Source organism: Delphinus delphis, chromosome 3 (genome assembly GCF_949987515.2).
Source record: "Delphinus delphis chromosome 3, mDelDel1.2, whole genome shotgun sequence".
Classification (NCBI taxonomy): Eukaryota; Metazoa; Chordata; class Mammalia; order Artiodactyla; family Delphinidae; genus Delphinus; species Delphinus delphis.
This window is the reverse complement of record NC_082685.1, coordinates 20,431,846-20,442,875: the sequence shown is the minus strand read 5'-3', so window position 1 is coordinate 20,442,875 and position 11,030 is coordinate 20,431,846. Positions and strand designations below refer to the sequence as shown.

Here is an 11,030-nt window from a genome sequence, read left to right as displayed (position 1 = left end):
TGGGTGGGTGACTCACAGACTGGAGAACACTTATACCACAGAAGTCCACCCAGTGGGGTGAATGCTCTGAGCCCCACGTCAGGCTTCCAAACCTGGGGGTCCGGCAATGGGAGGAGGAATCCCTAGAGAATCAGACTTTGAAGGTTAATGGGATTTGATTACAGGACTTTGAAAGGACTGGGGGAAACAGAGACTCCACTCTTGGAGGTCACACACAAAGTAGTGTGTGCATCGGGACCCAGGGGAAGGAGCAGTGACCCCAGGGGAGACTGAACCAGACCTACCTGCTAGTGTTGGAGGGCCTCCTGCAGAGGTGGGGGGTGGCTGTGGCTCACCATGGGGACAAGGACACTGATAGCAGAAGTTCTGGGAAGAACTCCTTGGCGTGAGCCCTCCCAGAGTCCTCCATTAGCCCCACCAAAGAGCCCAGGTAGTCTCCAGTGTTGGGTTGCCTCAGGCAAAACAACCAACAGGGAGGGAACCCAGCTCCACCCATCAGCAGTCAAGTGAATTAAAGTTTTACTGAGCTCTGCCCACCAGAGCAACAGTCAGCTCTACCCACCACCAGTCCCTCCCATCAGGAAACTTGCACAAGGCTCGTACATAGCTTCATCAACAAGAGAGGGCAGACAGCAGAAGCAAGAAGAACTACAATCCTGCAGCCTGTGGAACAAAAACCACATTCACAGAAAGATAGACAAGATGAAAAGGCTACGTACCAGATGAAGGAACAAGATAAAACCCCAGAAAAACAACTAAATGAAATGGAGATAGGCAACCTTCCAGAAAAAGAATTCAGAATAATGATAGTGAAGATGATCCAGGACCTCGGAAAAAGAATGGAGGCAAAGATGGAGAAGACACAAGAAATGTTTAACAAAGACCTAGAAGAATTAAAGAACAAACAAACAGAGATGAACAATACAATAACTGAAATGAAAACTACACTAGAAGGCATCAATAGCAGAATAACTGAGGCAGAAGAACGGATAAGTGGCCTGGAAGACAGAATGGTGGAATTCACTGCAGCGGAACAGAATAAAGAAAAAAGAATGAAAAGAAATGAAGACAGCCTAAGAGACCTCTGGGTCTTAAACACATTAAACACAAAAGCATTTGCATTATAGGGGTCCCAGAAGGAGAAGAGAGAGAGCAAGGACCTAAGAAAATATTTGAAGAGATTATAGTCGAAAACTTCCCTAACATGGGAAAGGAAATAGCCACCCAAGTCCAGGAAGTGCAGAGAGTCCCATACAGGATAAACCCAAGGAGAAACACACCGATACACATAGTAATCAAATTGGCAAAAATTAAAGACAAAGAAAAGTTATTGAAAGCAGCAAGGGAAAAACAACAAATAACTTACAAGGGAACTACCATAAGGTTAACAGGTTATTTCTCAGCAGAAACTCTACAAGCCAGAAGGGAGTGTCATAATATACTTAAAGTGATGAAAGGGAAGAAACTACAACCAAGATTACTCTACCTGGCAAGGATCTCCTTCAGATTTGATGGAGAAATCAAAAGGTTTACAGACAAGCAAAAACTAAGAGAATTCAGCACCACCAAACCAGCTCTACAACAAATGCTAAAGGAACTTCTCTAAGTGGGAAACACAAGAGAAGAAAAAGACCTACAAAAACAAACCCCAAACAATTAAGAAAATGGTCATAGGAACACACGTATCGATAATTACCTTAAACGTGAATGGATTATATGCTCCAACCAAAAGACACAGGCTTGCTGAATGGATACAAAAACAAGACCCATATATATGCTGTCTACAAGAGACCCACTTCAGACCTAGGGACACATGCAGACTGAAAGTGAGGGGATGGAAAAAGATATTCCATGCAAATGGAAATCAAAAGAAATCTGGAGTAGCAATACCCATATCAGATAAAATAGACGTTAAAATAAAGAATGGTACAAGAGACAAGGAAGGAAACGACATAATGATCAAGGGATCAATCCAAGAAGAAGATATAACAATTATAAATATATATGCACCCAACATAGGAGCACCTCAATACATAAGGCAACTGCTAACAGCTATAAAACAGGAAATTGACAGTAACACAATAATACTGGGGGACTTTAACAGCTCACTTACACCAATGGACAGATCATTCAAAATGAAAATAAATAAGGAAACAGAAACTTTAAATGACACAAAAGACCAGATAGATTTAATTGATATTTATAGGATATTCCATCCAAAAATAGCAGATTACACTTTCTTCTCAAGTGCGCACGGAACATTCTCCAGGATAGATCACATCTTGGGTCACAAATCAAGCCTCAGTAAATTTAAGAAAACTGAAATCATATCAAGTGTCTTTTCTGACCACAATGCTATGAGATTAGAAATGAATTAAAGGGAAAAAAACATAAAAACACAAACACATGGAGGCTAAACAATACGTTAGTAAATAACCAAGAGATCACTGAAGAAATCAAAGAGGAAATTTAAAAAAACCTAGAGACAAATGACAATGAAAACACATGATCCAAAACCTATGGGATGCAGCAAAAGCAGTTCTAAGAGCGAAGTTTATAGCTATACAAGCCTACCTCAAGAAACAAGAAAAATCTCAAATAAACAATCTAACCTTACACCTAAAGGAACTAGAGAAAGAACAAACAAAACCCAAAGTTAGCAGAAGGAAAGAAATCATAAAGATCAGAGCAGAAATAAATGAAATAGAAACAAAGAAAACAATAGCAAAGATGAATAAAACTAAAAGCTGGTTCTTTGAGAAGATAAACAAAATTGATAAACCATTAGCCAGATGCATCAAGAAAAAGAGGGAGAGGACTTAAATCAATAAAATTAGAAATGAAAAAGGGGAAGTTACAACAGACACTGCAGAAATACAAAGCATCCTAAGAGACTACTACAGGCAACTCTATGCCAATAAAATAGACAACCTGGAAGAAATGGACAAATTCTTAGAAAGGTATAACCTTCCAAGACTGAACCAGGAAGAAATAGAAAATATGAACAGACAAATCACAAGTAATGAAATTGAAACTGTGATTAAAAATCTTCCAACAAACAGAAGTCCAGGACCAGATGGCTTCACAGGTGAATTCTATCAAACATTTAGAGAAGAGCTAACACCCATCCTCCTCACACTCTTCCAAAATATTGCAGAGGAAGAAACACTCCGAAACTCATTCTATGAGGCCACCATCACCCTGATACCAAAAGCAGATAAAGATACTACAAAAAAAGAAAATTACAGACCGATATCACTGATGAATATAGATGCAAAAATCCTCAACAAAATACTAGCAAACAGAATCCAACAACACATTAAAAGAATCATACACCATGAATAAGTGGGATTTATCCCAGGGATGCAAGGATTCTTCAATATACACAAATCAATCAATATGATACACCATATTAACAAATTGAAGAAGAAAAACCATATGATCATCTCAATAGATGCAGAAAAAGCTTTTTTTTTTTTTTTTTGCATTACGCGGGCCTCTCACTGTTGTGACCTCTCTCATTGCGGAGCACAGGGTCCGGACGTGCAGGCTCAGCGGCCATGGCTCACGGGCCCAGCCTCTCTGTGGCATGTGGGATCTTCCTGGACCAGGGCACGAACCCGTGTCCCCTGCATCGGCAGGTGGACTCTCAACCACTGCGCTACCAAGGAAGCCCCAGAAAAAGCTTTTGAAAAAATTCAACACCCATTTATGATAAAAACTCTCCAGAAACTGTGCATAGAGGGAACCTACCTCAACATAATAAAGACCATATATGACAACCCGCAGCAAACATTCTCAATGGTGAAAAACTGAAAGCACTTCCTCTAAGATCAGGAACAAGACATGGATGTCCCCTCACACCACTACTATTCAACATAGTTTTGGAAGTCCTAGCTGTGGCAATCAGAGAAGAAAAATAAATAAAAGGAATGCAAATTGGAAAAGAAGAAGTAAAACTGTCACTGTTTGCAGATGACATGATACTATACATAGAGAAGCCTAAAGATGCCACCAGAAAATGACTAGAGCTAATCAATGAAATTGGTAAAGTTGCAGGATACAAAATTAATGCACAGAAATCTCTGGCATTCCTATACACTAATGATGAAAAATCTGAAAGAGAAATTAAGGAAACACTTCCATTTACCATTGCAACAAAAAGAATAAAATGCCTAGGAATAAACCTACCTAGGGAAAAAAAAGGCCTGTATGCAGAAAACCATAAGACACTGATGAAAGAAATTAAAAATGATACCAACAGATGGAGAGATATACCATATTCTTGGATTGGAAGAATCAATATTGTGAAAATGACTATACTACCCAAAGCAATCTACAGATTCAATGCAATCCCTATCAAATTACCAATGGCATTTTTTACGGAACTAGAACAAAAAAATCTTAAAATTTGTATGGAAACACAAAAGACCCCGAATAGCCAAAGCAGTCTTGAGGGGAAAAAAAGGGAGCTGGAGGAATCAGCCTCCCTGACTTCAGACTATACTACAAAGCTACAGTAATCAAGACAATATGGTACTGGCACAAAAACAGACACACAGATCAATGGAACAAGATAGAAAGCCCAGAGATAAACCCACGCACCTATGGTCAACTAATCTATGACAAAGGAGGCAAGGATACACAATGGAGAAAAGACAGTCTCTTCAATAAGTGGTGCTGGGAAAACTGGACAGCTACATGTAAAAGAATGAAATTATAACACTCCTTAACACCATATACAAAAATAAACTCAAAATGGATTAGAGACCTAAATGTAAGACCGGACATTATAAAACTCTTAGAGGAAAGCATAGGAAGAACACTCTTTGACATAAATCACAGCAAGATCTTTTTTGATCCACCTCCTAGAGTAATGGAAATAAAAACAAAAATAAACAACTGGGACCTAATGAAACTTCAAAGCTTTTGCACAGCAAAGGAAACCATAAACAAGACGAAAAGACAACCCTCAGAATGGGAGGAAATATTTGCAAATGAATCAATGGACAAAGGATTAATCTCCAAAATATATATGCAGCTCAATATTTTTTGTTTGTTTATTTGTTTGTTTTTTATGGTACGTGGGCCTCTCACTGTTGTGGCCTCTCCCATTGCGGAGCACAGGCTCCGGACACACCGGCTCAGCGTCCATGGCTCATGGGCCCAGCCGCTCCGTGGCATGTGGGATCTTCCTGGACCAGGGCACAAACCCATGTCCCCTGCATCGGCAGGCGGACTCTCAACCACTGCGCCACCAGGGAAGCCCCAATGCAGCTCAATATTAAAAAAACAAACAACTGAATCCAAAAATGGGCAGAAGACCTAAATAGACATTTCTCCAAAGAAAACATACAGACGGCCAAGAGGCACATGAGAAGCTGCTCAACATCACTAATTATTAGAGAAATGCAAATCAAAAGTACAGTGAGGTATCACCTCACACCAGTTAGAATGGGCATCATCAGAAAGTCTACAAACAACAAATGCTGGAGAGGGTGTGGAGAAAAGGGAACCCTTTTGCACTGTGGGTGGGAATGTAAATTGATACAGCCACTATGGAGAACAGTATGGAGGTTCCTTAAAAAACTAAAAATAGAATTACCATATGATCCAGCAATCCCACTACTGGGCATATACCCAGAGAAAACCATAATTCAAAAAGACACATGCACCCTAATGTTCATTGCAGCACTATTTACAATAGCCAGGTCATGGAAGCAGCCTAAATGCCCATTGACAGACGAATGGATAAAGAAGATGTGGTACATATATACAATAGAATATTAGCCATAAAAAGGAACGAAACTGGGTCATTTATTGAGACATGGATGGATCTAGAGACTGTCATACAGAGTGAAGTAAGTCAGAAAGAGAAAAACAAGTATCATATATTAACGTGTATATGTGGAAACTAGAAAAATGGTACAGATGAACCAGTTTGCGGGACAGAAACTGAGACACAGATGTAGAGAACAAATGTATGGACACCAAGGGGGGAAAGCGGTGGGGGGGTTGGGGTGGTGGTGTGATCAGTTGGGCGATTGGGATTGACATGTATACACTGATGTGTATAAAACTGATGACTAGGGCTTCCCTGGTGGCGCAGTGGTTGAAGAGTCCGCCTGCTGATGCAGGGGACATCGGTTCGTGCCCTGGTCCAGGAAGATCCCACGTGCCGCGGAGCGGCTGGGCCCGTGAGCCATGGCCGCTGAGCCTGCACGTCTCGAGCCTGTGCTCCGCAACGGGAGAGGCCACAACAGTGAGAGGCCCGTGTACCGCAAAAACAAAACAAAACAAAACAAAACTGATGACTAATAAGAACCTGCTGTATAAAATAATAAATAAAATTTAAAAATTAAAAAATGTTTCTTCACATTGAGTTATATTCCTTGCTGACAAATTTGTAACAGATATAACAAGATTTTATTTAGCTTATATTAAACCTAGGCACAATAAAAGTATCATACTTAATGTTGATGACTCTAAAAAAAACAAAAAACAAAGAAACAATACTATATCACTTCATGGGTAGTGCAAGTATCTTATAACAACAAAATATTTCTAATTCCTCTTTCCTATCCCTGTATCACTGCTATCATTCAGTTAACTTACCTCTAAGCTATAATCATTGAGTATCTTGTTGCTTTATTATCTTGAATGAACTGTTATCTATTAAATCAATTAAGAACAAAAAACTTAAGGTTTTCATTTTACCTTCGTTTATTTCTTCTCTAATGGAGATCTCTTTATGTAGATCCAAGTTTCTGACCTATGTTGCTTTCCCTCTTTCTGAAGAATTCTATTAACTCTTTTTTGTTTGTTTTTGGCTGTGTAAGATCTTAGTTCCCTGACCAGAGATGGAACCCATGCCCCATACAATGGAAACACGTAGTCTTAACTACTGGACCGCCAGGGAAGTTCCAATTAACATTTCTTGCAAGGCAGGTCTACTGTCCACAAATTCCTTCAAGTTTTGTTTGTTTGAGGAAGTCTCTATTTATGCTTCATTTTTGAAGGATAGTTTCACAGAATTATGAAAATATAATATAGAATTCTAGGTTGGTGTTTATTTTCTCTCAATACGTTAAATATTTCACTTCACTCTCTTCTCACTTACATAGTTTCTGAGGAGTAGTTGGGTATAATTCTTATCTTTGCTTCTCTATAGGTAAGAAGTCCCCCTTCCCCCAGTTTTTTCAAAATTTTTCTTTATCTTTGATATTCTGCAGTTTGATTATGATATAACAAAGTATAGTTTTTGTTTTTGTTTTCAGCATTTATTCTGCTTGCTGTTCTCTGAACTTCCTGGATCTGTGGTTTGGTGTCTGACATTAATTTGGGGGAAATTCTCATTCATTAATGTTTGAAATATTGCTTCTGTTCTTTTCTGTCTTTTCCTTCTGGTATTCCTGTTACACCTATATTATACTTTTGGTTGTTATCCCACAGTTCTTGGATAGTCTATTTCATTTTTTTCAGTCTTTTCTCTCTTCTCTTTCCAGTTTTGGAAGCTTCTATTGACATATCCTCAAGCTCAGAGATTCTTTCCTCAGATGTGTCCAGTCTACTAATGACCCATCAAAGGGATTCTTCATTCTGCTACAGCGTTTTGGATCTCTAGTATTTCCCTTTGATTCTTTCTTAGAATTTCCACCTGTCTGCTTACCTTATGCATGTGTTCTCTTATGTCATCTACTTTTTCCGTTAGAGTTCTTAGCATATTAGTCATAGTTATTTTAAATTCATGATTTGATAATTCCAGCATCCCTGCCATATCTGACTCTGATGCTTGCTTTGTCTCTTCAAATGGCATTTTTTTGTCTTGTAATATGCATTGTAATTTTTTTGTTGTTGAAAACCAGACATAATGTACTGGGTGAAAGTAACTCTGGTGAATAGTCTTTTAGGAATGTGGTGGTAAGGTGTCAGAGTAGGAGAAGCATTCTGTAGTCCTATGATTTGGTCTCAGTCTTTCAATGAGCCTGTGCTCCTGGGCTGTGAAGTTTACAAATGCCTCTTAGTACCCACCCACCCCCACCCCCCAATGGTTGAAGTTAGGTATTTTCCTTCTCCCAGGGTTAAACACTGATAAAATCTCAGTAGGTTAGGCTCTGGTAAAATAGTTTTTCTTGAGGGCAGGCCTTGTTAAGAAGAAAAGAATGCTTTGGCATATGTCAAAATGGTTACTTTTCCACTCCCCCTGATGGGAGCCCAAGGAGATTTTCCCTGATATTCAGGGGGATTCATAGACACTTAACCTGGTTGAGCTCCTGTGGATTAAATTCACAGAAGTGAGGGCCCCCTCTGGAGTTTTTAATTTTCAGACTTATCCACACTGAGCATCTAGCAATTTGTAAATTACAGTTCAGACTTTCCTACCCTGGTACTGGTTCCTGAGGAGGTTTCTGCTTGTGGGTTTCTGCTACAGTAAGTTGTGATTATTTGTATCCACTTTTCTGTCTCTCCAATTTTGGGGGCTGTGGTTTGCCCTGTGACCTTGCTTCTTTGACAGATCTAAGAAAAGTTGCTGATATTCCAGTGTTTTTTTCTTTCTTTCTTATTCTTAGAATGGAGTGTTGATTTCTAAGCTCCCTACATGCCAGACTGGAATCACTGTGATTTTCATTTGCATTTTCCTAATTATTAGTGTGTTGAGCATCTATTCATGTGCTTGTGCACCATTTGTATATCATCTCTGAAAAAATGTCCGTTCAAGTCCTTTGCCTATTAAAAAATTGGATTATTTGGGTTTTTGTTGTTAAATTGTAGGAGTATATATATTCTATATATTTTATATAGATTTGTAAATATTTTATCCCATTCCTTAAGTTTCTTTTTCACTCTGTGGATTGTGTCTTTTGATGTACAGAAGTTTTAATTTTCATATAGTCTCATTTATCTATTTTTTCTTTTACTGTCTTGTCACATCCAAGAAATCATTGCCAAATTCAAAGTCATGAATATTTTCCCCAATGTATGCCTCTAGGAGTTTTATAGTATTAGATTGTATATTTGGGCCTTTGATTTGATCCATTTTGAGTTAATTTTTGTATATGGTGTAAGGTAAGGGTCCAACTTTATTCTTTTGCATGTGGATATCCAATTTTCCCAGCACCATTTGTTAAAGACTATCTTTCCCCCAGTGAATAGTCTTGACACCCTAGCTGAAATTCATTTAACCATATGTGCAAGAGTTTATTTCTGAGCTCTCTATTCTATTCCATTGGTCTATATGTCTGTGTTTATGCCAGTACCACATTGTTTAGCTTTGTAGTAAGGTGTTTTTTGTTTTGTTTTGTTTTTTGGAGGTGGCATCAGCCTTTATTGTGGGGTCTGCACAGTAGGTGCCAGGCCCCTTCTGCTGAGGGAAGGCTGAGACTCCAGCCTGGACCGACCATCCAGTCTCCAATGAGCCCATCCTCCTGTGCACGGGGATCTGGGTCCTGTGGGGTAACTCTGCCTCCATCACCCCCTCCCACGTGCTCGGGTGCGTTGCTAGTCAGGAAGCAGGAGCCAGGGCGGGTGGCGGGTCACCTGGTGCAGCAGGCCTGGGGCTCGGGCCCTGGCCCGGCAGCTGCAGAGCCCCAGCTGGAAGCAAGGGCCGTGGCCCCGGCCATGCCACCCTCAGGCTCTGGGTCCAGGCTCTCGTAGATGGTGGGCAGCGAGGTGCGCTGGCTTAGCCTACGGCTAAGGCCAACCAGCAGGGGCTGGGGCAGGGAGGCCACATCCACGTTGTTGCCCAGGCCCACCCGGGCCAGCACCGGGAACTTGGTGGTGTCCTTGATTGCCTCAGTGAGCTCACGGGCGGTAGCCCGCGGCAGCCGGTTGCTGTTGAGCAGAAGCTGGGTGAGGCGGGGCAGCGTCCAGAGGCTGGGCAGCAGCCGGTGCAGCAGCTCATCACTCAGCCCCGTGAAGCTCAGGTCCAGCACTGCCAGCCTGGCGCCCTGGCTGCCCAGGTAGCGCATGATATGCTGCACGTCCCGCACCGACAGTTGTATCCCCGATAGGTTCACGGTCTCCCTTGCCAGCAGAGTCTTCTGGAGGTTGCTCTTGAGGCAGCTCGGGGTCTTCCTTCGGGGCAGGCTGGACCCCTGCTGCCGCTTGGAGTGAGGGGTGAGGTGGTAGATGAGCTGCCGGCAGGTCTTGTCTGAGGACTTCCAGAGCTCATAGTCCTGCGGGGGCAGCGCGACTTGGGGCACTGCAGGTCCCGGGCCAGGTTCACAAGCAGGTCGTGGGAGATGGGGTCCACCAGATTGAGGAAGGCCACATTCCTGTAGAGGATGTCTGTGAGGAGGGTCCCTTCGAGGCCCAGGTCCTGGCGCAGGAGGCGCAGCAGCTGCCGGGCGCGCGCCGGGCGCCGCTCACGGAGCGTCGACTGGATCTCGCGGAGCCAGCGCACCTGGCGCTCATAGGGCGCCGGCCCGCACCCCGCCTCCGCCCCAGCCTCCGAGCCCGCTTCGGGCCCGGGCCGCCGGCCCAGCCGCGCCCCCAGGGCCGCCGCGGGGCGGGCGCCGAGCCGGCCTGTAATAAGTTTTGAAACCAGAAAGAGTGAGTCCTCCAACTTGTTCTTCTTTTTCAAGATTGTTTTGTCTTTTTGGAAGTTCCCTTGAACTTCCATATGAACTTTAGGATGGATTTTTCTACCGTGCATAAAATGCCATTGGGATTTTGATGGAGATTGGGTTAAAAATGTAGATCACTGAGTATTGTGGAAATCTTAACAATACTGTTTTCTAATCTATGAACATGGGTTGTCTCTCCATTTATCTATGTTTTCTTTCATTTATTTCAGCAATGTTTTGTAGTTTTCAGTGTGGAAATCTTTTACCCCCTTGAATAAGCTAATTCCTAGGTATTTTATTCTTTTTGATGTTATTGTAAATGGAATTGTTTATTAATTTCCTTTTGTGGTTGTTCATTGTTAGTGTATAGAAATGCAACTAATTTTTTAGTGTTGATTTTATACCTTGCAATTTTGCTGATTTCATTTATTAGTTCTAAGAGGTCCCCCCCACTCCCCGCTTTGG

General features: G+C 41.7%; 1 pseudogene; it reads right to left on the bottom strand.

Annotated features, from left to right (window-relative positions):
- Positions 1-9,533: 9,533 nt before the first annotated feature.
- LOC132422357 (leucine-rich repeat-containing protein 75B pseudogene) lies at positions 9,534-10,621 on the bottom strand (annotated as a pseudogene).
- Between the last annotated feature and the right edge of the window lie 409 nt (positions 10,622-11,030).